This window comes from Hemicordylus capensis, chromosome 3 (assembly GCF_027244095.1).
Source record: "Hemicordylus capensis ecotype Gifberg chromosome 3, rHemCap1.1.pri, whole genome shotgun sequence".
In the NCBI taxonomy this organism is placed as follows: Eukaryota; Metazoa; Chordata; class Lepidosauria; order Squamata; family Cordylidae; genus Hemicordylus; species Hemicordylus capensis.
The window spans coordinates 294,022,659-294,049,700 of NC_069659.1; the positions used below are offsets into that span (position 1 = coordinate 294,022,659).

General features: G+C 44.5%; 1 protein-coding gene across 10 annotated transcripts in view; it reads right to left on the reverse strand.

Moving 5' to 3' along the window:
- DGKG (diacylglycerol kinase gamma) overlaps positions 1 to 27,042 on the reverse strand; it is a 300,941-nt gene that overhangs the window by 185,583 nt on the left and 88,316 nt on the right. For 8 of the 10 annotated variants that reach the window (XM_053308435.1, XM_053308434.1, XM_053308433.1 and 5 more), the window contains exon 1: positions 24,214 to 24,735. The exons of 1 other annotated variant lie outside the window; for it this stretch is intronic. The gene's annotated coding sequence lies outside the window, so the exon portion shown is untranslated. Of the gene's footprint in view, positions 1 to 9,931; positions 10,176 to 24,213; positions 24,736 to 27,042 lie in introns of those variants that run through there. One more of the 10 variants, XM_053308428.1, reaches the window with a different exon arrangement.

Consider the following 27,042-nt stretch of genomic DNA (forward strand, 5'->3'; position numbering starts at 1 on the left):
GCCCCCAAAGCCCTTTTCCAATGCCAGTAATTCAATTTCCTGCCCACATGCAATAGCTGGAGAAGTTAATTTTGCTGCAAGAGGGATAGCTGTGCTGCTGTTCATCTTCACATTTAAACGAGGAGCTTGTTAGGTGTGCAGTACATCATAGGTAAGTGGAAATATCTGTCCCCCAAATATTTTAAATACAAACAAACAAATACAGCGAAGCACGCAAACAATGTCTGTAGACAGGAGGATGCATTAAGTTCCCTTTGTGGTTTGCCCTGTTCATATTGCCTGCTCCAAGACCCAGTGCCCCACTACTTGAACAACTCAGTCTTTTTCGTAACTACCAGTTCTCCACCCAAGAAGACCTGTTGCAACCAGGATGCTTCACCTGTGCCATAGCTTTGCAAGACACCTTGGAATTCAAAAAACATTTAATTGGGTGATCCACTTTCTGATGCCCCAGTCCCTGTTCACTGTTTGGTAATATCTGTCTTCATGGGCCACCTGCATGGCCTCATGGACCACTCCTTAAGGTATCTTTTATTTTCTATTATGACAAATATTTCCCTCATGCCACCATCACAATGACTTTTTCAGTGTGAAACAAGCCCCAAGCCATGAATAACTCATTTTGTTCCTGTTTAATTTACTGACTTTGGGGTTGGCCAAAGGGCTCACTTCTTGGCTTCACAGGATACCCAATCATGTTATCACAGATGGTGGCACACTGTTCATATTATGGTTCTGGCAGCCGTTCTGAAGCTATGGCAATCAAAAGCTGACTTTTCCCTACCTATCATCTCTGAATAAATGGGCAGATAGAACAGATGATCCAAGAACTTTTGCAACATCTTTGCAGCTATCATGAGGTAATTGGGTGGTCTTGCTACTAGCAGCAGAGTTTGCCTATAGCAATACTTGCCACACCTCTATAAAACACAGTAGAACTGTTCATATGACTGAAAACTGGATAAGACAAATGTCCTACCCAGCTTCGGGAACTGTGTGGGCTCCCAATGTTTTTTGTGTGTGTGATCAAAAACCTAAGTAAACCCCGCTGAGGCATTTTGGAAGGGCGGTATACAAATCAAATCAAATCAATCAATCAATCATGAATAAGTAGGAGGTTGGGAGTGTGATTGAATGTGAGGTGTCAGCTGCATAGGACAAGCATGCCCTACCCGGATTCCATCCCCAGCATCCAAACGAGGTAGGAGGGAAAACCGTCCTACCCAGCTGATGGCTCACAGAGCAATTATGTCCCCAAACTTCTACTTAGGTTTTTCTCGCACACAACCAAAAATCAGGAGCATGGACAGCTTCTTAAGCTGGGTAGAATGGTTGTCCTATTCCGTTTTCAGTCATGTGAACAGCCCTAGTCTCTTCTATGCATGGGCGGAGCCACCATTGTGCGAACGGATTCAAAGAACCAGGTTGGGAGTGTGATTGAATGTGAGGTGTCAGCTGCATAGGACAAGCATGCCCTACCCGGATTCCATCCCCAGCATCCAAACGAGGTAGGAGGGAAAACCGTCCTACCCAGCTGATGGCTCACAGAGCAATTATGTCCCCCAACTTCTACTTAGGTTTTTCTCGCACACAACCAAAAATCAGGAGCATGGACAGCTTCTTAAGCTGGGTAGAATGGTTGTCCTATTCCGTTTTCAGTCATGTGAACAGCCCTAGTCTCTTCTATGCATGGGCGGAGCCACCATTGTGCGAACGGATTCAAAGAACCAGGGCTGCCAATGGGAAGGGCCACTGAAGCCCACAGGGGGGCATGGCTCAGGCTCCAGAAGAGCCCCGAGTGAACTCCTCCCACCCATGCCCAGGCTCCGGAGAGCCCGAGTGAGTTCTCCCCTGTCACTTCAGGCAGAGCTTGCTCCCTGGAAGCATCTATTTCCCTTTCTCTCCTTTGCTGGAGGGAGAGAAAGGGAAATAGATGTTTTCAGGCAGCAAACGCTCCCAGAGTCACAGCCCGTGCGCATGACGTCACACACATACGACATCGCTAGAGGGACTGCTGGGCGGGGCCGGACCAAGGCCATTGTTCAGCTGGCTCCATGCCTGCTTTTATTCTATGTGGCCTTCTTTGTTTTTTTCCTATCTGCACCTGGCACACTGTGACCCTACAGTTTTAAAGCACCTTAATACATTACAACAGATCTGTGAGGGCTTGCACTATTGATTAGAAATAGCTAAGAAACGTAAGCAACTTGCCAGCCACAATGCCAAGCAGGTCTCACTGATAACACGGTGGAAAAGAATTGGCCCTCCTTGATCTTTGTAAAGACTCAATGTCCATCCATTAACCGAGGTCATCAATATCTTGCCCCATTCCCTCTCACTGAATGGAGTGGCGGGGGGGAACCCTGTGGCACTCCATCCAAATTTCCCAAGGCCCTCAGATTGCATCTCAGCTTCTTATCAGTCACAGTTAGTGGAACAAATTAAAACAATAAAAACCAATATATCCTTCAAAAGCACCAGGAGCAAACACAGTTGCATAACTCAAAAGATCTAAAATGTCATCTGAAAGAAAACTACCTTCCCCAGAATCAGAAAACCAAAAAAGAAGAGCAAAGTGAGTCTCGGTCTTGTCCCACATCACCACTCTCTGTGCTTCCAATGAAAAGGGAAGAAGATCTTCCATAGTAGAAGACCTAAGTGTGCTAGTAGGTTTATAAAGGAGACGGCAGTCCATGAAGTACTAGTTGCCAGACTAGTGACCCTGATGAGCATAGCTGTGAGCCCTACGGCATATGCATTTCCCTGACCTAGTTCAAGCCTACCATTAAATCTATACTGATAGTTCTAGGCCAGGGAATCTGTGAGAGCAGAAGAGCACACATTTTGTAGTTTAGGAGAGGATGAAGGTTAAAACTGAGGCTAGCTTGATGAGACATCCATCCACAATGGTGCCAAGGTGCTGAGGGCAGCACGCCAGCTGCAGTTTGTGTCCATATGCTGCATGGCATACACTCTGCACCCTGGATGCGCTTGGCATCACGGAGGCTGGGGCCAGGGAATGTAGAGGGCTTCCCCCTGTAGGCTCTGCTGCTGCCACGGCTGCTCTTGTGGAGAAGTGCCACAAGATAACAGCCTACTTCCACTGCAGTGAGAAGGGTAGGCAGATGCTCAGGGCGTGAGCTCAGCCTATATGGACACATCATGCCTAGGGCTGTTGAGACATGGTGGGACTCCACCTTTCTCTAGCTCCAGCACCTGCAGGAGCAAGAGGCAGCCATCCACACCCTGGCAAGGAGCTGTCGCTTGGGAGTGTGCAACCTGTCCAACACAGACTGGATGCTCATTTCTGAGCTGTCTGGATACTTGAGCCATTCCTTCTTGCAATGAGCAGCTTGTGTGCCGAGGCAGCAGCTCTGAGCCAGGCTTCACCCATCTCTCTTCTCCTGAAGAAGATGATGGGTGAGCTCCAGACCACGCTGACCACTGGGGAAGCAGATGCCCTGGCAGGTCAGTTGAGGACTGGAGAGGCTCAGCAGCAAGTTGGGTCGATTGGCAGAGCATGTTTCAGCCTGCCTACGTGACCCAACTACGAAGGGCAATGCTGTCACCTCTGGCAAGCTGCTAAGGTGGAGGACCCTCCTGGTTCAAGAGGTTAGGCAGGCAGAGGAGAGAAGGCTGGGTCTGAACAAGGAGGAGGGTGCTGGAGTGCCTACTTCGAGTACGCAGTCCACACCCAGCATCAGTATCAGCACCGCTTCCCAGTCTAGCAGCGGGGTGTCCCTGGCAGTGTCAACGCAGCTGGCTCTTCCACCCATTCATTCCACCCTGTGGTTCAAATGGTGGTGCCTTGGCACCTTGCCAGGGGTAAGGGAGATGCTGCCCATGCCCTGCTGAGCAGAGCATTCTGCAGTACCTGCAGGAGCCAGTAGTGGTGGACCCTGAGACAAATCTGGTCCAGTTTTGGACAACTTGTTGCCAAGTCTGGATCTCTCCCCTCTTCTCTTCTGGCCTTTTTCTTCAATTGTAAGAAAGGAAAAGAGGGGGTAGGAATTTGCAAACAGATCAAAGCAAGCACACCATTTGTTTTATTTCTAACTCTTGGGAAACAATGGATGGTAAGGATAGTGCTAGGGGGAAATGTCAGTGTGTATGGTCCTCAGAGGAGGAAAGAGAGTAAAGAGCGCCAACCACGCAGTGGATGCTGAAACCAAAATGCTAGCTTCATGAAGGAATGGGAAGGAAGCTCAGCTTTAGACACACAGTGACCCAGGAACATGATCAAGGCCGGATGAAAGTGCAGAAACAACCCCCCAAAGTTTGGAATAATGGAAGTTCCAAGTTCAGCTCAGGAGAATGGAAATGGACATGGAAAGAGAAAGACTAGCATTGGAGCAAAGAAAGGCTGAGTTAGCCCACGAGGTAGAGATGACATGCATTAATAAAGGGATCATTTCCCAACCAATTGCCCCAATAGCACCTGTGGGAAAATGCAAGTTTCCTGAATATAGGGAAAGGGAGGAGGCTGATGCATATCTGGAATTTTTTGGAAGATTATTCATCAGTTACAAAATACCTGAGGCACGGTACATGTATTACATGAGATTGCACCTCAGTAGCATATTGCTGGCTGTGTTTGCTGAGATGAAAGTGAAGGGGATGGAGGACTATTGCAAGTTGGGGTTTACTCTGAGAATGCCAGCAGGAAATTCCATTATCTCTGGAAAAAGCCCTACGAGATACACCAGACCTTTGCTCAACAGCTACAATGCGCAAGTGAAGTGTGGATGGAGAGAGCCAAGATGAAGACCCTAGAGGACTTGGTGAACCTCATACAAGTTGAATAGTTCCTTGTACAACTCCCGGATTCACTCCATGAACAACTATTCAATCGAGCTCTAAAGACCATTAATAAAGCAGGGGGGTTGACTGGAAGGTTTGCTGAGGCTAAGTTAAGTTCCAGGTCTTCCCAGATCATCCCCTCAAGAGATTCTCCAGTACCCATTGTGTGTTGGAAGGACCAAAGCGCAGCCCAGGTAGAGTCAGAGACCTCTGCACATCCTGCCACATCCAAGCAGGGCCCTTTCCAGATTAGATCCTGCAATGGTATCATGACATATCTGCAAAGTGTGCTTCCGCACTTTCTGTGTTGTGACAATGCAGTCTCTACACTGTTAGCAGAGTGCCATTCGCATTTTGGATGCTTTGTTTTGGATTTAATCACTGTGATTTATTGCTATAACAATATATAATATTGTTTTATGTCCGGTGTAAAATGGTTGCTGTATTTTCCAGTTGTTAGTTTTCACAGGACTGCTCCCACTGCTGGTAGTTTTGTTATTTACATTTTGAATTTGATTTGCCCAAACTGAAGCATTTTGCTGCTGTTGAGCGGGTAATCTGGAAAGCGCTCAGGAGGAGTCCACCCCCCACCTGGAGGCTGCCCAACAGACACATCTCCACCTCGATGTTTTGAATACAGAAGGGGGGGCACCTTAAGAAGGATTGTCCCCAAGCAGTGGCCCATATCAACTACATACATAAAGGTGTATCAACTACACCTTTTCTTTTGGAAGAGGTGACAGAGAAAACTAACCCCTCTCCACTAGAGTTTAACGGGGACATTATTCCCCCAGGGAGGAGAGTTCCAGTAATTGTCAATGACCAGTCAGTTTTGGCCCAAAGGGACTCAGGTGCTGATGTTTCTGTGGCGCGCAAGGGCCTTCTTGAGGATCTACCATTGGCCAATGTACCTGTAATATACATGTAAGGGAGCCATGTACAAAAGGGGATGCCCTTAGTGAAGCTGCCTATCCAAATTGGGGACTGGAAGAGTGAATGGGAGTTTGCAGCTTGGGATCATCATCCTGTTGCTATGTTGATTGGCAGTGACTTGGCCTCACATGTCAGGAATATGCCATGTCCAGGTGAGAAGAATCCTACACAAGAGGGATTGAAGCGCTGGGTGCAAGCCACCTACAGTCCGTGTCCAGATGCTTCTTCCCAATCCCATGAAAAGAAAACAATAAATGTTGTGGGGGCAGTGAAATGGTTTAACATAAGGAAGGGCTATAGCTTCATCAACAGGAATGCCACCAAGGAAGATGTGTTTGTCCACCTCTATAAAGTTTGTTCAGACTGCTATAAAGAAAAGTAACCCTAAGAAGTGCCTTTGCAGTGTAGGAGAGACTGTGGAGTCTGACATGGTGGAAGGAGAAAAGGGATCGGTGGCAGCCATTACAGGTCCTGGTGGTGATCCAGTGCAAGGAAGTAAATATGCAGCAGACTACAGCTGTTACAGACAATATCTGTGGTACAGAAGCCTCCCATAAAACTACCAAAGCAATGAGAGCGGGAAGACAAACAGGGGCTCAGTGAATGCTGGAAGGCCAGTCCTACCCGCGCTTCTCTTACTGCAGGAAGTGGCACCCTCCTTACTACATGTGCTGGCCATTTGGCTGACAACCACAATATTCCAATGCCCAGGAGAGATAGTCTAGTGGGCCAACAACCTAGAAGCTACACCATCTCTTATGGGGGCAGGGGTTCACGGTACGTGCAGACCATGCTGCGCCCCACTGGCTGCAAGAAGCCCAACAGAAAAAGAAGTTTGTGCACTGGAGCTTGATGCTGCAAGAGTTTGATTTTGATGATGGAACCTAAGAGACAGCAAAATTGTACCTAATGCTAAAAACAATTAGGCACGGTTTACTGGACAACAGCCTATAGAGAAGTAGGGGAGGGGTGTGTTCAGTTCTTCCCTGGAGACCTGATAAGCAACTACTGAAGGAGAAAGGGAGTCTAACAGCCTTGGGCTGGGAATCAACTGGGAGTTCCTTTCCTGGAAGTAAGTAGGAAGGATAGGGACCAGTTTAGCTAGATGCATCAGGGAATTTATCTTTAAGTACTTGGTTCTTGTAGTTCCTGGGAAGGGATTACTTGAATGGAAGCAGCAATTGTTGATGGCTCTATAGTTTTCCTTAACATCCAGTTACTAGTAAATCCTTGTTATGGTTTGTCACTCCTTATTGGGTCCCGACTGCCCTAGTCCCATGCTCTTGAAGGCCTAAGACTGCTCAGACCTTTCTGTAGGGAGGGGTCTTCCACTTTACTCTCCCAGGATATTGCCTTGGAAGGCTGAATTTACTCATATTAAAAAGTGGATGGTAGCAGCTACAGAAGAGATTTTGTATTCTCCTTGCTCCAGGCTTTGGATTGTTACAGAAGGTCTTCCTAAAGAACTAGTGACTGACAATGGGACACAGCTTACCTCATTTTAAATGGAGCAATACTTGCATAACCATGGGATAAAACACAAGACTATTTCCTTGTACCATCCTCAAGGGAATGGCTTCGTGGAAAAATGAACAGGTTAGTGAAGGAAAGTTTACAACTGGCTACTATGCAACAGCGTGGTGTAGTGCCAGCGTGGTGTAGTGGTTAGAGTGCTGGACTAGGACCGGGGAGACCCGAGTTCAAATTCCCATTTAGCTATGAAACTAGCTGGATTACTCTGGGCCAGTCACTTCTCTCTCAGCCTAACCTACTTCACAGGGTTGTTGTGAAAGAGAAACTCAAGTATGTAGTACACCACTCTGGGCTCCTTGGAGGAAGAACGGGATATAAATGTAACAACAACAACAACACAGAGGCAATCCGTGAAACTCTATTTGCTTATCAAACTATTCCTCCTCACTCTATTACTGGAAAAATCACAATTTGAACTGCTGAGAGGATGTAAAGCTACCACCAAACTTACCCAATGGCAACAATTGATAGGGCTTCCCATGCCATCTTACCTTGTGGATGCAGAGATTCGTGATCAGGTAAGGGAGAAATATAAAATATATAAATCGTATGTGGATTGGAAACGAGGTGCAAAACAGCGAATGTGTCAGGTGGGGGATTTTGTTCGAGCATGGTTGCCTTATATAGTGAGAAAGGGATGTTTCTGATATTCTGGACCAAAACAAACAAATAATTGAAATCCAAGGAGATTCTGTGATATGGGATGATGGAAAGAAATGGAACAGTTCAAGACTTTCCAGTATGCATACTATGAAACAAGAGGGAAGGGTCTGATCTCAGGGGAGAAACTGAAGAGGATTTTAATCTTGCCTCCAGTTTTAACCTCACAGATGAAGCTGATGAAAGTGATGGACAATCCTCTGTACCAGAAGAAAAATCATAAACAGTTCCTGTGACAGAAAACCCAAGACTTAGGAGAAGTGTGCATGACATAAGACCACCCCAGAGACTGAAAGACTTTGTCACTGAATTTTAAATAAATTGAATTCTGGTTGTTAAAAGTGGGAGGCAGGGGGAGTGATGTGTTGTATTCTATCTAGATTGGGGAGTGGAGTCAGAAAGAAAAGGAAGGGAAAGGAGATGGGGAAAATTGGAGTTGATTCTGAATAAAGTCTTCGTTAAACCAGAATAAGATTTCTTCATGTTTACAAGGAAAGCAGTTATAAAAGCAGCCAAGTAAGAGATTGCCCAGCCCTTCTTGGTGTTGCCCAGTCAACAAAGCGATTTCTTGTTGTTGCTCTTTAGTCTGCCATTTTGGGTTCCAGTTTCCCTGTGTGGGAGTGCCACGTCTCCCTGGATTCTTGCCTTCCCTCCAGCTTACCTGTCTCATTCCTGCTTCCCAGACACTCATGGCAGTCTCCAGCCTCCTTGGCAGACTTTCAGCTTGCTTCTGCTCTGTCCTAATCAGTGTGAACTGCTCTCTTTAGCCTAACCAACATTGTACAAAGTGGCAGAGTCCTGAGGGATTAGCCTAATATGGTATATAATATTTCTCATACCTTTGTCAGAACCCATAACAGAAGCATAACTTTGACAGAAGATGTGTGGACAGAGCACAATAACTCAAAACCAAAGGCACATATATTCAGGTGTGAGAGAGAAATCACGTGGGGAAAGCCCTTTCCCCTCCCAGACTGCCCTAGCTCTGTCAGGAAAAGGGGGCTGCTGAGTTGCTTCCAGATAAATTCCTGTTTTTCTATAGAACTTGGTGCAACTTTTAAGAAGATGGCAGATCTTTGCTACCTGGACAGATGCAAGATTTGAATAGTCAAAGGAGGAGTTTCTGGTGTCTTTCAGAATGCTTCCATTTGCTGTTTTCTTCCCTAGTCCTTTCAAAGGGAACAGGGGCCTCCTGCAGCCAGAGATCTGATCTTTGCATCCCTTTCCAAAATAGCATCTTTCAGCTCAGAAGTTTGTCCCAAGACAACAGCTTGTGTTCTGCTCTTGCCTCAGATAAGCCTCTGAGGCAAGAAAAGAAAGTGTTAAGTCTGATTCTGGGCTTTCCCCTCTTGACAAAAGGAAGCAGAGCCCAATCAATTCCTGCTTAAAATATCCTAGGCAATTACACAATAATTTTATTTTAAAGCATTTAATGAATACTGATTTAAAGCATTTAATGAATATTGATGTTAATAATGCCAATGCTACAGAGAAACATACATTTAACTGGCAGTTTCTCCTTCTCAGCTTTTACAATTCATTCATACCATGGTTTTTTCTACTACAGAGCATGACGCAGTTCCCCACCCCCACACCCCACTTATGCAGAACTGTTGTCTATCATTAGATCAAAGGGAGGATTGTTTAACACTGATGTCTCCATTTGGAGCCATCCACTCTGGTGAGAATCAAATGCCAGTGTACACTATGTATTCTGGAAAGATAAAGACAAGACTCTGATACTGCAAGCAAGCTCTCCATGTCTGTATTAAGACCTGATCCATATTTTGCAATGCTCTCCTTTTTAGTTTTTTACAATACCCACCATGGTACAGTACATGATGATACTGTGCAACTGTCGCATATGGACCACTAGCAGAGTAAGATTTCTCCTCCCCAGTAGAAATCACACTGTATGTGCAACAGCAGATGAATCTAGTTTTGAGAACCTGTTGCTGGTCGAATCGAGTAGGCTATAAATACTAGAATAAATAAATAAACTCACTTCAGCCTCCTGTGGTGGGGATTCCTGTTTCTCTTGTGAATTTATTTTCCGGAGAACATTAGCCATTGGTTCCTTTCACTCCGCACACCTGCTACAGGGTCATCTGGACACAGACTGCTCCAGATTAATGTAAATGGATTAAGTAGCTGATTTAGTCATCTCTCCAGCCCCATGTGACTGCACTGACTTGCAAATACTGAGCTAAATGGTTCTAAGCTTGCTTAAGCTACCCACACAGCTACTTCTAAGGGCTACACTACATATTACACACAGATACACATATCCTTTCCATGACTTTTATAACTGCAAGCCAGTGGCAACTGGTGGTTCCTGGGATGGGGGTGGGGGTGGAGCTAGGCATGGCAGGTGATGGGTAGAGCCATTGATAGTGAGAGGAGGAGTGAATTGTGGGCAGCTGTGGAGGTGGAGCCAGGACTAGGCAGGTGCCTTAACAATAACTGGCAAAGCGTAGATTTGTAGCTAACAAGTGGGATCAAAATACAAACACACAAAAGCACATAAATCAATTGTTCATCAGCAGAGATACAGAGAAATATAGAAAGCATCAGTTGCTTTATAAGGCTTAACAGGACTACAGTAGTGTGTAGATTTGTATCTAACATGGCAGGATCAAAACACAAGCACACACACACACACACACACACACACACACAACTGTACAAGCCACAAGTAAAGCATGGACCAACAGCAAAAGGCTGCTTCTGTGGAGAGTAAAGGCATTCTGAAGCCACCTGGGCAGCTTTGTCCACCTGATTATTTTAAAAACAAATATGACTAATAACAATCAAAAACAACAACAACAACAACAACAACAACAACAACAAGAAAGAACTCTGAGCCAGAGTAGTGCAGTGGTTACACTAGTGCTGGACTACACTGGGGAAATCCAAGTTCAAATCCCCATTCATCCGCGAAACACATTGGGTGACTCTGGGACAGTCACTTATCTCTCAGCATAACCTTTTTCATAGGGCTGTTGGATGGATACATGTAACCATGTGCACCACTCTGGGCTTCTTGGAGGAAGCACAGACCAAGTAAAAGAAAATAAATCTATATAACTTACAGGTAAAGCAGAGACCAGCTAGAAAGTGGAAAGCAAATGCATTTTGAAGTTTCAAGGGCAGCAGTGCCTGCCTATTTAAAAAATGTGTACATAAATAATAGAAAAATCATGGGATTTTGAATGATGCTTGCTGGAGCTATGAATCATCTCCTGTAACTTAGAGGACACCATGGGAAGCAAGGGTGCATGGGGACTCCCTCTCCCTACTCCATGCTTGCTGAACAGTTAGGTGCCACTCTCTGCATGCCTTTAGTGCCCACCACTTGGCCTGGGTGTCCATCCTTGCAAACAGCACATGTGTTGTTGTTGTTTTTAATAGAGACCACTTCCTTAATCCTTTCCTAATAAACCATAATCCCCATTAGGGATGTGCACAGATCCGCTCTGTGCACTCTCGGGAGGGTGGGGGGGGTCACTTTAACGGAGAGGGGAAATGCTTCCTACCTGCCCCCCTCACTGGCACTTCCTACCTGCCTATCCCTGCCATGCCGCTTTCCCCCTGCCGGAGTTCTCCTAAACAGCATAGGGCTTCAGTGTTCCTGCTTGCAGACTCATTCAGCATCGCCACACTCATGGCTGATGCAAATGTGTCATGATACATCGCCACAATCATGGCTGACAGGGCTGCAAGCAGGAATGCTGCAACCCCGCACCCATGCTGTTTAGGGGAGCTCTGGTGGGGGGAAAGCAGCATGGCAGGGATGGCCAGGTAGGAAGCACCTTCCCTATGACCTCCCACCCTCCGAACCGGCTCGAACGCAGGACCTTCAAACCGCTTCGGTATGCCAGAAAAGGAGCCGTGCACGTCCCTAACTCCTGCACTGGATGTGCACTGGTCCCTAACCCCCAGTGGACATATTAATGTTACAGATACCGGCCACAATGAGCAAGCACACCTCCTCCCCCTTGCAAAGATGCTGCTGCACCCAGAGCCTTCGGAAATGAATCTAACATGCCAGATGAGCCTTCACCAATAAATCTAACAGGCTAGCTTCTGCAATCATGCTATCAAATTCCCAGTTCTGAGGATTTTTGCTCACTCTGTGTAAGCTTCTAAATGTCATGGCATGTGACTCTTGGCAACAAGAGAGTGTGTGCACGCAGCCAAGGAAGATGCACAGGTGTGTGTTGTGGTGGCACATGCTATGCACATGAACTGCACTCATGCACCATTGTGCAGTTCTGAATTTTCCTTTTAAAAAGCCCCAGTTCCTTGCACAACAGCCCTCACCTCTACGATTCAGAATGCACAATGAATGTTGAGGCTAACATAGGCACACTAAAACGAAACTGTGCTGCTCTGCAACCCAGCGTAATAAGATTAATTTTTGTTCATAGTTTCCCCTTTTATGCCACATTTCTGTGTTGCCTTTGATTAGGAATTTAATCAGCCACTCCTCTGACTGTGTAAAAGCTCTTGCACTCTGAACTAGTGGTTCTGTTTAAACAGCATGCTCTTGCAGGAACCATGGTGTTCAATATCTATTTTCAGATCTCTCTTTATCATGCCTTTCTGAAATTAAACAGAAAGCACTCTCTAGTGCTCTTGTGTATACAGCCAAATCTCTGAGAGATCTAACCTGCATAGGGAAGGGTGATTGGCATTCTCACAACAGCACTTTTAAAAAAGATCCCAAAAATCTACATACCCAAGTGCAGGACCCAACTCTTAGCGGTTATATTGAAGTTATAATGGCAACCACTGCCAGTTCAACTGCAGGACTTTTTTGCAAATGGCAGAATCAGATATGTCCAGCTTGGCTCTCAGATCCCATGGTAAGGCTGCGAGACTGGAAGTTAAACTGTGGGGGGAAACCCAACTCAAATATATTGTGTTTTGTTAACAAAAGCCATAATATTTTTTAAAAGCTGGGCTGTGATTTCTATTGATTTTATTCATACCAGTAAATATTTCAGCAAGTAGTTTGTTTTAGAGCCACCTAATGGTGCATCAGAGAAATGACTTGACTAGCAAGCCAGAGGTTGCCGGTTCGAATCCCCACTGGTATGTTTCCCAGACTATGGGAAACACCTATATTGGGCAGCAGCGATATAGGAATGCCCTTATACAAAATGATGGTGCGGCCACACCTGGAGTACTGAGTACAATTCTGGTCACCACATCTAAAAAAAGGACATTGTAGAACTGGAAAAGGTACAGAAGAGGGCAACCAAGATGATCGGGGCCTAGAGCACCTTTCTTATAAGGCCAGGCTACAACACCTGGGGCTTTTTAGTTTAGAAAAAAGACGACTACAGGGAGACATGATAGAGGTCTATAAAATCATGCATGGTGTGGAGAAAGTGGATAGAGAGAAATTCTTCTCCCTCTCCCATAACACTAGAACCAGGGGTCATCCCATGAAATGGATTGCCAAGAAATCTAGGACCAACAAACGGAAGTACAGTACTTTTTCACACAACGCATAATCAAATTGTGGAATTCTCTGCCACAAGATGTGGTGACAGCCAACAACCTGGATGGCTTTAAGAGGGGTTTGGATAACTTCATGGAAGAGAGGTCTATCATCGGCTACTAGTCGGAGGGCTACAGGCCACCTCCAGCTTCAAAGGCAGGATGGTGGGCCACTGTGCAAAACAGGATGCTGGACTAGATGGGCCTTGGGCCTGATCTAACAGGGCTGTTCTTATGCTGAAAGGCATAATCTCATACTGCATAGGAGATGGCAATGGTAAACCCCTCCGGTATTCTACCAAAAGACAACCACAGGGCTCTGTGGTCACCAGGAGTCGACACCGACTCAATGGCACACTTTACCGTTAGTTTGTTTTAACAGCATAGAAGCTAAGCTATTAATTTGATTTGATTCTGGAGGAGTAGCCGTGTTAATCTGTCATAACAAAATCAGCAAGTAATCCGGTGACACCTTAAAGACCAGCAAATGTATTGTGGCATAAGTCTCCTTAGTTTAATTTTTGAAAACATTTCTAATCCTCTTCCAAACATAATTTTTTCCCATCGTTCCCAGATGAATGTCACATTCTTTGCTTTACCTGTACTGGATGTGGGAAATGATTTCTTCTCTCATTCATTGGTTGCTTTATAACCTCAAACAGGAAAGTTTCTAATTCTTCTGAAAGACCTGTGTTTATTTAACTGAATATACAATTTATAATGGATCAAGGAGACAGCCATGTCTTGGCCACTAAGTCAACATTCTAGCTCCTCACAGCACTGCTTCTACATGACTAGAGGACTCTGTTTTCACAGTAGCTTAACCAAACAGTAGAAGCACAATTGCATAACTGAACCTGTTAGAATCTACCAATAGGCCTTTGATTGAGATACATTATTGTGTTGTGTCATTCCTCCATGTGGGAACTACATTTACCACACTGACCTAGGGCTAAAAGTTCTCTGCAAGATTTCCTGTCGTTTTGTGCTAGGAAGCATATAGAGACGCAAAGCCAAACAACTGCACTCTTTCAGTAGTGACATTTTCAAAATATAGCATATATAAAGCTAGTACATGCACAAACATAATACAATATAGCAGGGATAGGCAACCTTGGCTATCCACCTGTTGTTGAACTACAACTCTCATCATCCCCAGCCACAATAAATTGTGGCTACCAGAAAGAAGTGGTTTCATTCTCTTGGTTTAGTTTCTACCAATTACTTGTTTTCTATTATCACATTCAATAATGTATCTAAAATGCATAGATCAAGGAAAGAATAACTAGTGCCAGCTGACTGGCTTGGTGTAGAGTAGATGCTCTCGAAATGCTCATATGATTTCCCATTAGAAATGATTTCAGGAAATCTGTAAATCCCAATAGGTTACATGCTTTTTAAATATGGGCCTTCTTATTTAGTTAGTTAATTAGTTAGTTAGTTAATACACTCCTCTTCCTAAAGTGGCTCAGGGCAGTTTACCTTAATATCAGAAACACATAATAAAACACTTAAAATCAGAAAATATTTAAATTGGATTAAAATTTTAAATTTAATTTTAAAATTTTAAATTTAATTTTGAAAATTAAAACTAGATATCATTAATAGCCAGGCTAAAAAGATGGGTCTTTAAGGATCTCCAGAAAGCCTCCAAGGAAAATAATCCTTTTATATCCATGGGAAGATGAACTGGTGGCACCCAAAGATGGACTCCTCTTGATGTTCTTAATGAGAACATCATTAGTGGGGATCTTGTAGAGAAAGGCTTTCCCTCAGGTAACCGGGACCTAAGCCATTCAGGGCTTTAACGGTAATAACCAGTACTTTGTACTTTGCCCAGAAATATTAGGGGATTTGGTGTGGGGTGTTATCAGTATGCTGATGACACCCAGATCTACTTCTCCATGTCAACATCATCAGGAGAAGGCATAACCTCCCTAAATGTCTGCCTGGAAGCAGTAATGGGCTGGATGAGGGAGAATAAACTGAGACTGAATCCAGATAAGATGGAGGTACAGAATTCCAGAAATGATTTTGATCTGCCTGTTCTAGATGGGGTCACATTTTTCCAAAAGGAACAGGTATGCAATCTAGGAATGCTTCTGGATCCACACCTCTCCCAGGTATCTCAAGTTGAGGTGGTGGCCAGAGTGGCTTTCTATAAGCTTCTTTTCAGCTGCACCTTTTTCTTGAGATGTACGACCTCAAAACAGCTGCACCTGTTTCTTGAGATGTATGACCTCAGTGGTACATACGTTGGTAACCTCCAGACTTGACTTCTGCAATGCGCTCTATGTGAGGCTGCCTTTGTATGTAATCCAGAAACTCCAGTTGGTACAGAATGCGGCAGCCAGGCTGGTCTCTGGGTCATCTCGGAAAGATCACATCACTCCTTTGTTGATAGAACTACACTGGCTGCCAACAGGTTTCCAGGCAAAATACAAAGTGCTGGTTATAATCATTAAAGTCCTAAATGGCTTAGGCCCACCCTGGGTATTTAAGAGAATATCTTCATTATTATTGTTATTATTATTTTACATTTAGATCCCGCTGTTCCTCCAAGGAGCCCAGAGTGGTGTACTACATACTTGAGTTTCTCTTTCACAACAACCCTGTGAAGTAGGTTAGGCTGAGAGAGAAGTGACTGGCCCAGAGTAACCCAGCTAGTTTCATGGCTGAATGGGGATTTGAACTCGGGTCTCCCCGGTCCTAGTCCAGCACTCTAACCACTACACCACGCTGGCTCTCTTATGAGCCCCACTGCCCATTGAGGTCGTCTGGAGAGGCCCATCTCCAGTTGCTGCCAGTTTGGCTGGTGGCCATATGGGGACGGGCCTTTTCGGTTGCTACCCTGAGACTGTGGAATGAATGCGCTCCTTACTGAAATACGATCCTCCCTATCTCTGACAATTTTTTTAAAGCACTTGAAAACCCACCTCTTCGGCCAAGTTTTTGCAACTTTTTAAATTTTTAAGTTTTAATCTGTGTTTAATTTTTAGATTGCCTAAATTGTTTTAAGATTTTTGTGTATGTTTTAACTTGTTTTATGTTGTTGTTAACTGCCTAGAGATGAAAGTTTGGGGCAGTGTACAAATTTGACAAACAAACCAACAAACAAATATCGGCAGCCATTGCAACTGTTTAAGAAGAGGCATAATGTGGTTTCTCCAGGATACCCCAGAAATCAATCTGGCTGCTGCATTTTGAACTAACAGAAGTTTCCAAACTATGTACAAAGGCAGCCCTACATAGAGTGCATTGCAGTAGTCCAACCTGGAGATTACCAATGGGTGTACCACTGTTTTCAAGTCATTCTCCTCAAGGAATGGGTGGAGTTGTCGAATCAATCACAGCTAGTAAAAATTGCTCCTGGCCACAGGCACCAAAGTGAGACCCAGGTTCAAGAGCACTCCCAAGCTACGAATCTCTTCTTTCTGGGGAAGGGTAGCCTCATCCGGAACAGGAAGTTCTATCCTATCTTGCAGATTACAACTCCCAAGAATGAGCACCTCCGCCTTGCTTGGATTCAGCTTCAGTTTATTATCCCTCACCAGCCCATTACTGCTTTTAAGGGGCTAATGCCATTTAAGGGGCTAATTTAAGGGGCTAATGCCATTTTTAATTTAAGGGGCTAATGCCATTTAAGGGGCTAATGCCATTTCCTGTTATTGATGACAAGGAGAAATAGATTTGGGGTTCATTAGCATATTGATAACACCCAGCACCAAATCCCCTGACAACCTCGCCCAGTGGTTTCATGTAGATGTTAAAAAGCACTGGTGACAGAATGAAGCCCTGAAGGACTCCATATAGTTGCTCCCAATTTGAAGAACAACTGTCACCAAGTTCCACCATCTTAAATCTACCCAAGACATAGGAGAGGAACCACTGTAAAACAGTGCCTTCTATTCCCAGCTCCCTCAAGCAATCTAGAAGGATAACATGCTTGATGGTATCAAAAGCCACAAAAGATCCAAAGGTACCAGCAGAGTCACACTCCCTCAGTCAATCCCTCTGGTGAGGGTCATCTATCAGACCAACCAAGGCTGTCTCAACCCCATAGCCTCCCCTAAAGCCAGTTTGAAATGAGTCTAGATCAGGGATTCTCAACATTGGGTCCCAAGATGTTATTGGACTTCCATAATCCCCAACTAAAGGTCACTGGGGCTGGGGATTATGGGAGTTGAAGTCCAATAACATCCGGGGACCCAATGTTGAGAATCCTTGGTCTAGATAATCAGTTTCCTCAAAAACCTCTTGGCAGAGGCTCTCTTACCCCTGGACTTCGGGGCCCAAGTCCAGAGCCTCCACACCCCCTGGGGACCCCCCAAATCATCTTAGTCTGTCATGGGTGGTGTGGTTGCCCGGCCAAGCATGATTATGTTTAATTTGCATGGTCAGGGGAGGCGCTCCAAAAGAGCTGGTCAGCCACCACTCTCTCAGTCATCTTACCCAACCATGGGAGGTTGGAAATTGGCCTATAATTCTTTATCACCAGGGGATCCAGAGCAGGCTTCTTAAGAAGAGGTCTAACCACTGCCTCCTTCAAACAAGGTGGCATCCTGCCCTCCCTCACTGCAGTTATATTTCAGTTATAATGGTGACCACTGCCCATTCAGAACACCATCCATTAATCTTGAGCAACAGCTTTAATCTCAATGGAAGTATCATAATGTCTGGCATTTCAAGATTTTCTTTCCATGTATAAACACGTGTGGAATTCACCAAAGGTGTTTTCATACATGAGGTCTCAATCTGACCGGATGCATGTTTACTTGGAAGCAAATCACACTGAGTTAGTGGAGTTTACTCCCAAATAAGTGTACACAGGACAGCAGTATAAAGTGGTCTTTCCTTAAAGGGTTTTGTAATGGAAATGTAAAACCTATGTTTGCTGTGCATTCAAACTGCAAATCTCTCTTCCACATTGTATGATCACATTTACATATAAATAGTATCATAAATGCTCAAAAGTAAATGAAGCCTCACAAATAAAAACATAACTACTATTTTAAAAAAAGAACTTTATTTGTTAGCCGCCCCATAACATATTGTTCTCTGGGCAGCTCACAACACAACATTAAACATCCAATAAAAACACGTAACACATTTCAAACTGTATCAAATGTCTTCTATAATAAGGGTCTTTTCAGTGGATTTGTTGTGTTTTAGTACATTTTCCTTGGTCAAAGATCAAGAAAATCCAGCCTGATCAGAAGTCTTTCTTGGACTGGTGATGGGTGTCATATTCCAAAGGCTAGAGGTATCAAGGAACATGAAGGTTCTTCTATCAAATCTCCAAAATCATACTGATAGACCCATTCACAGTAATCACCAGATTATTTGTAATCTAATAGCCCTGAGATTTACAGTGTCATTGATTTTTTTTCTATAGTTGTCACAATGTGCAAGCAATAATTTTTCTATCACTTTAGTCTGCCTGTTCTTATTTTGTTGGAGATTTTCAGACATCATCTGTAGACCTCTTGATCTGTACTTATTTTTCTGTACATATATGTATAAATATGTTACATATTTTATATGTACTCTTGTATATTCTATTTCACTAAACAAACTGTGCAGTTCAATGTTAATATGTGCAGCCATCATTACTTTAAATTCAGAGATATATGCTCTCCATCTACTTTGCATGAATTTAAAATTTATTTAACAGATTTATACCCCACCTTCCTGAACGATCACCCCAAGGCAGCTTACAATGTATACAAAAGTACACAATAAATCCATAGAACAGAGGATTTATCCATTAAAAAATCCATAATAAATGGATTAAATCAATAAAACAGAGGATTTATTAAATCTAAAACTCATTAAAAGTTCACTAAACTCACTAAAATAGCACATGAAAGCCAATTCATAATTTAGTGGGTAAAACACACATTTAAAAATCTAAACAGAATCAAAACGTGTTCAGGTTCCATTTAGAACTGGAGAAAGAGGGAGACAGGTGAATCTCTCTAAGGAGGGAGTTCCAAAGTCATGAAACTGCCACTGAAAAGTGACTGGCTGACATGATGAGGAAAATTACTGAAGTAGTCCCACTGAAATTAAAAGGACAAGTTAGGCATTGTCTAACTTGTCCTAATTTCAATGGGACTACTTTGAGTCATTTTCTTCATGTCAGCCACTGTTTCTCATGACTACCAACCAAAACCAGAGCCAGCGTGGTATAGTGGTTAGAGTGCTGGACTAGGACTGTGGAGACCCGAGTTCAAATCCCCATTCAGCCATGATACTAGCCGATTGACTCTGGGCCAGTCACTTCTCTCTCAACCTAACCTACTTCACAGGGTTGTTGTGAAAGAGAAACTCAAGTATGTAGTACACCACTCTGAGCTCCTTGGAGGAAGAGCGGGATATAAATGGAAAAACAACAACAACAACAACAACAACAACAACTCTCCCAGAGATTGGTTTGTGAGTAAAACCTTTGAGACCAGTCTCAGGTCTTGGGAGCAGGAGGGTCCCTGTGGTAACGTGGGCCCATCTAGGGCTTTAAAGGCTGAAACCAGCATTTTAAATTGACTCCATACATGAATTGGCAGCCAGTGCAGAATAGGTGTTTTATGAGTAATCCAGCTCTCCCCAACCAGCACTCTGGTAGCTGCTTTCTGACTACCAGTAGGCAGCTGCAGTTTCTGGGCAGTCTTCAAGGGCATCCCCAGATAGAGAGCATGCAGTAGTCTAGTCTTGATGTAACTAAAGCATGCATCACTGAAGCCAAATCCGTCCTCTCCAGGTTTGACAACAGCTGGTGGATTAATCAAAGCTGAGCAAAAGCACTTCAGACCACATCCAAAGCTTGGGTATCCAGGGAAAGCTCAAGTTGCAGGAGAACTCCCAAGCTGCACACTTTGAGGCACTTCATATGACACGTGCAAAGCAACTGATGATGTTCCGCAGGGAGAGCAGGCGTAGCCCGCTCTCCCCGCAAACGAGCAAACGTTCATAGCTGGGTGGCCAGATCGGACGCCCACACAGCTGCCAGCTCCATCACGAAGTTCCAGGATGCCCCACATGAGTGCGTGGGGCATCCTGGAGAGACCCCCAAGCCCGGGAGGCTGCATTCAGCCTCCCGGTTGGGGGTCTACTTGTGTGTTGCCATGCACCATGGTGACACATGAGCACAAAAACTAGTGATCAAGTGATCACTTGTTAACCTCGTTTAAGGGGAGGGGGATTTAACATGGCTAGCAGCAGCACATGATTGCCCCAAAGCGGGCTGGGCTCCCTTAGCCTGCTTTTTGGCGATCGTGGAAACAGCCTCTTTATCTTTATCTTGTGTACTCACATTTTATGGAGAATCTAGACTGGATAATGATGATTGTCAAATAGTTCCAGTCTATTGTTTTCTGTGTTGTCCTCTTGTATTTTTTCCAGTCCCCATTTGGAGTGATTTGTTTGCAGTAAATTGCAATTGCATTTTTAATGCTTAAGCCACTTGACGCCTTTGTTATAGTAATGCCTCCTTATTACTTCCTCATAAAATACAAATGGAACCAAAACATTTTAAGTATCTGAGGAGATTTAATGCACCACAACTGAGCGGAGATACTGTTCAGAACCTCGACTCCCACATCAGCATTTCTGAAACTGGAGACAGAACTCAGCAAAGTTACATACTTTTACGTTCAATTGATTTCAGTTGATAATATTTAAGCACAGGTGTAACTTGGGCAAAAAGCTTTCTTTACCTACTAAAGTAAGGCCAATTAGGATACCCAAGTCACATGTTCAAGTTTTTTTACATCAGCAAACTTGACTAGAACCATTTTGATTAGTTTTGTCAATTGCTGAATATAGAAACATTGGGGGACCCTGGAGGTCTTGGAATCCAACACCCTGCTCGGTACAATAATCTGCTAGAGCATCCCTAACAGATGGCTGTTCAGCCTCTGTTTATTCCGTTTGCTACTATAAATCAACTTATAATTCAAAGGAACATAGGAAGCTGCTTTATACTGAGTAAGACCATTGGTCCATCTAGCTCAGTATTGTCTATGCAGATTGGCAGAGGCTTCTCCAAGGTTGCAGGCAGGAGTCTCTCCCAGCCCTATCTTGGAGATGCTGCCAGGGAGAGAGCCTGGAACCTTCTGAATGCAAGCATGTAGATGTTCTTTGCAGAACGGCCCCATCCCCTAAGGGGAATATCTTACAATGCTCACACATGTAGTCTCCCATTCAAATGCAAACCAGGGTGGACCCTGCTTAGCAAAGGGGACAATTCATGCTTGCTGCCACAAAACTAGCTGTCTTCCCATATATTCTTGGGATAAAATAACAGTCCACCATTTCCGCAGTCCGCCATTTCCTTCAGATAGAAAAAATGCCACTTGCTTCTCTTAATTTTGGTTGGTATGTAAATTTAAAACTGCATCCATCTGTGCTAGCCAAAAATTATCCTGCTCAGGCATCAATTATATCAGTCAGCTTGGAGATGGGAGCATCAAATCCTACCAACATTCATTTTGTGTTGACTGCTACAGTACAGTTTGTGGATTACCTCGCGAGACAACTTCTTGGTCATCTCCAGAACCAGGCTGGCTTGTGCCACGCCTAGGAGGTATGTATCAGCTCATGCAGAGGAAAGATAATTCCAGAAAGCACTTGATATGGGACCATATTGCAGTTCCTGACTCTAATGTATGGCCATATGTTTACTTTTGAATAATTCTATAGGGCTATAGCTCAGTGGCAGAACACAAGTTTTGTATGCAGAAGGTTTTCAGTTTAATTTTCAGCATCTTCAGTCATAAAGGATTTCAGATAGTGGAGCTGGGAAAGATTTCTAAGGAGCTGCTGCCCAAATAGACAATTCTGGACTAGATGGAACAATGGTCAGATTTCAGATATATGTAACATGTCATATCAGCCTAGCAAAATCGCTCTGAAAGTCTGGCTTGGCCCATTCTTTCTTTGTTAGGCCTTCAACTTTAAGCACCTGACAAAACTTGCAATGAAACCTCTGATTCTAGCTCCAAGCTGAAAAGCAGTCTTCTAGTCTGATCACTGGAGGCTTATGACCAGTTTACAAGAACGGATCAGAATGAATGTGTTGAGTGGATCCAGGTGGAGTCCATCATAGTGATATGCTTAAGGTAGGTGTGACCAACTTGTAATTCAACATATATTTACCTCATTTATTTATTTTTTATTTTTACATTTATATCCCGCTCTTCCTCCAAGGAGCCCAGAGCGGTGCACTACATACTTGAGTTTCTCTTTCACAACAACCCTGTGAAGTAGGTTAGGCTGAGAGAGAAGTGACTGGCCCAGAGTCACCCCGCTAGTATCATGGCTGAATGGGGATTTGAACTCGGGTCTCCCCAGTCCTAGTCCAGCACTCTAACCATTACACCACACTGGCCCACATTGCCACAAAGCATCTGACAGTGTGCTGAGATATGGGATAGGTTGCAAGTGGGATTCAGAAGCAACTTACCACATGCTGAACTCACCCTGGACCTTTTCAACTTACATAAGAACAGCCTTGCTGGATTGGGCCCAAGGCCCATACAGTCCAGCATCCTGTTTCGCACAGTGGCCCACCAGATGCCTCTGGAAGCCTACAGGCAGGAGTTGAGGGCATGCCCTCTCTTCTGCTGTTACTCCATTGCAACTGGTACTCAGAGGCATCCTGCCTTTGAGGCTGGAGATGGCCCTCCAACTAGTAGCCATTGATAGACCTCTCCTCTATGAAATTATCCAAGTTACATATTGACCACATCAATCATTCATGTAAATTGCCCCTTAAATTAAGTTTAACCTGCAAATATGCAGAGGTTTGTTTGTTTATTTATTTATTACATTTATATCCCACTCAAACATACGTCTCTGGTTCAATATACACCTGATACATTCTGATGAGTACCAAACGTATGTGATCTATCATATACTGTTCACCTGCCCCACATTTATTTCTGTTACAACAGTGATTAACACAATAGCAAGCAACTTGGAGTAGTGTTGGCTTGTAAGGTGTTATCACACTGTTCCTGGTTAAACAGGCACATTTTGTCCCAGAAATAATCCCCCAGAGTTAGGAGTACAACTTGCAAAAGCCTAGCTTGCAGATGTGATTATAGTAAACAAGATGGAAATGGATTTTCAGCTAGCTTGACACTATGTCACTTCTGCATTGCAAAACAGCAGTGAAAAACTTTAGTCTCTGAAGTGAACAGGTGTAGCTCTGGGACCCACCAGGTTAGGGAAGAAGGATACGATGTTTATGTGTCAGAGAAAAAAGCTGTATGAAAACCTGTATGGAAGGAAGCCCTCAGTGACTACTCTCAATACCAGAGGATGCATTTTCTCTCTGGAATGCAAGGTCCCTTCTTATTTCTTCTGCTTCCCCTCTTTTTTCTCACAATATCTGTCCATCCCAGTTAGCGGGGCACCCATATCTTTCCTGACAAGGCTCTGACACTGGTGTGTGTTTATGTTACAGGCATTAAGTGCCCCGTGTCTTCTTTGCATAGCCCTAGACCCAACAAGCTATTAAACTGCAGTTGAATTACCAAAGAATCTCCCAGACATCCTGCTGCAGTCTTTCCAGCTACATCCTCCTTTCAGTTCTACTGCAGATCAACTCTCCACATTAAGCCACCAGCCAGAGCTTCTTTATTTGTCTGCAACGTTCGCTCCAGCTCAAATGAAACAAACATGCAGCACCTTCACGTCCAAGCAGCACAGACACACAAACACACGTGCAGCTACACCCGATTGCAATGATCTGCTCTTTATGTTTTTCAGACTTACCCTTCAAGTTGCCAGAGGCTTGCTTTTTCTTCTTCTTCCTTTTATTCCTTTTTATTTGGGAGGGTTACAACATCAACAAAGCAGATGGCTTTGAATACCATCTGTAGCCTTGGCCTTTATAATCCAGGAGGGTTAGCTGGCTGGCTTCTTGGGTGGCAGGCAATGTAGGCAGCAGCATAAGGGGCAAGGAGCCCTTTGGAGGAGTCTCGCCTCTCTTCCTCAAGGCTGCTTGTTGTGCTGTTGTGGAAAGAGCTTGTCTTTGCTGGCAGCTGCTGTCTGAGCGCTTCCCCACTCAGCCCGACAGCTCCAGCTACCACTCTTAAGGTCGCTCTCAATCTCTGGCTGCAGATTTTCCTTCCTGCCAGAAACCAGGTTCACATCCAGATCCAGCTGTGCTGTACCTGGATACCTCAGGCAACACATGGGCTTCTCAGCATGTACAGAAAAGAGCCCAGCCTCCTGACTGCAGAGGATGAGCTGGGAAAACAGCCTTCCCTCTGATGATTATGCCTTCGCTTTGTAGTTTTGTTGCTTCATTGTTTTTGCTTGCTATGCTAAGGCTGAGCAGGAGTGAGCATATTTACACACTGCCAGAGTTCTAAGAAACCCACAACGCGCCTGGGTGTAGTGCTGTCCCCACCTCCAAGCACTTGCTCAAATTCATGACACATACTGAATTGCCTCCTTATTTCCAGTTAATTCCCTTTCATTTTTGTGAATTACATTTCATTTGGACCTGCAAAACATAAGTGACTGGAGCCCTAATCTAATCATTTAGAGGCCAGGTTACCTGCACAAAGCTAAGCTCATGCAGGTTGTTCTGGGCAGTAGCCCTCGGTTCAGCATGCTTGCAGACAATATTTCTGGTGGTAACACCCAAGCATGGAGAATATTTCTCACAGCCCAAACATCTCTCTTGAAGAAGGTGTGTGCCAAAAATACATAAATCAGTCTCAGCCCTGTTTGACTGTCCTGATTCCCCATCAAAGAACCCTGAAAACGGTATTTCTGTGAAACAGAATAAAACTACGGTTTCCACGATTCTTTAGGGGAAGCCATGGCAAGTAAACTGGGGCCAAATTAATTCCAAAGCAGTTGATATTCATCATGCATGTATGTGTGTGTATCCAGTCTGCTCTTAATTCAGAAATCAGGAGCTGTGTACTGGCACGTTGGATCTCTACATGTACTTCCAGTGTGGGTACAACTGCAGCTTCCCGCTTTGCTTAGTTTCTGGAAGCTTAGAAAGAGAATTCATGAGTAGTTTGCATTATTGCGGTTTCTTTGTAATGTGCAAAGCGCATTAGATTTGTGGGGTGCATTAGCTTGAGCTATACAGGCTATGCATTAGTCTGAGTTGTGGGGTGCATTAGCCTGAGCCAAGGCTGACAAGGACTGGCAAAGAGCAATGTGGATTGTGCAGCCCCATAGCTGGTTTCTGCCTGTCACATACTGCAGTAATGTGATTGGTCCTGGCATGCTTGGTTTTTGAAGGCATCCAAAAAGAATCCAGATATATACATATGTTTTAATTATAATAAAGAATCCAGATATATACATATGTTTTAATTATAATAAAACTATACTCTTAGAGAACACTGTCCCATTATGTAGGGAGTTATAAAATTCAATCAAATAAAACCATTAGGCACTTCACACATGAGTGTGAAGCGCCAGATGGAGTCTGTGCACCACTTGTTGTTGGACAGCTGCATCGGCCTCCCAGATGACCGGCTGCTCCAGTCGGGTGCTCCTGCACCTGGCAGCAGCTGTGTTTGGAGCTCCAGGGGAAAGGGGATGGGGAGCGCCACCGCACGGTGCCCTGGCCCCCCAAATCCCAGGAAAGAACCACAAGAGTGCATGGTGCCTTCCTTGATTCTCTCCTCTCCTCTCCCTCCTCACCCCAAGTGTGTCAGCTGCAGCTGTAGGCAGCCGTGGTTGACACAGGATCAAACGAATGAGGTTAACAGAGTGCTCGCTCTGTTAACATCTTTTAGGGGTAGGGGTTTTTAGGTGGGCTAGCTGCCAGAGAACCACTGGGTGAGCCCACGAGCCCGGTGGTTCTCATGATTGCTCAAAACCAGGCTGGGCTCCTGTAGCCTGGTTTTGAGCAATCGTGTGAATTGCTTCTCTCTATATATACACACAACATAGTCATTAAGATGGTCTCTATATCAAATTAAAAAGTCCAATCGTCCAAAAGTTCATCAATAAGATGGGAGAAGTCCAAGTCAATGTTCCCAGAGCCAGATGCTCCCTTCAGCTAACAGTAACCCTATCCTTAGATTGGGTAGAAGTAAACAATATACGTGATGAAAAGTGCTGACTTCACCCAGTCAGTTGTTCAGTCAAAAGAACCTTCCTGAGAGGTAGTAAGGCCTGATACCGTTGCGGGAATTTGGCAGAGCTAGTTGCCACTTCACTGCTCCAGAAGATCAAAGATCAACCCAAACACTTGCATTTGTGTTCATTGCCCCCTCCCCACATAACTGAATCAGGGACTTAGGCTGCCAGTGGAGTGGAGTTGAAACAGAGTAGGGATCACTAGTTTGGAACATACCTTCTATGGGACACCTGTTGAACTGCCCTGGCCATTCTCAGCAACCAGAGTCCTTGGGGGAAGCTCTCTGTGTTGGCTTCACACAAGATTATTTTGTGTGTTGAATGTCCGAGAGCTCCCAGATTTCCTGAGCAGAACTCCCAGAGAGATTCCTAAGCAGAAATCCCAAACAGAAGGTTTTGAGATTGAGTCCTTTCCAAAGTTGGCTTGCATGAGCCAACTCCTTGTTTCTGACTGCTTGGGAACCTTGATTGCTGTAGGCTTGTGTA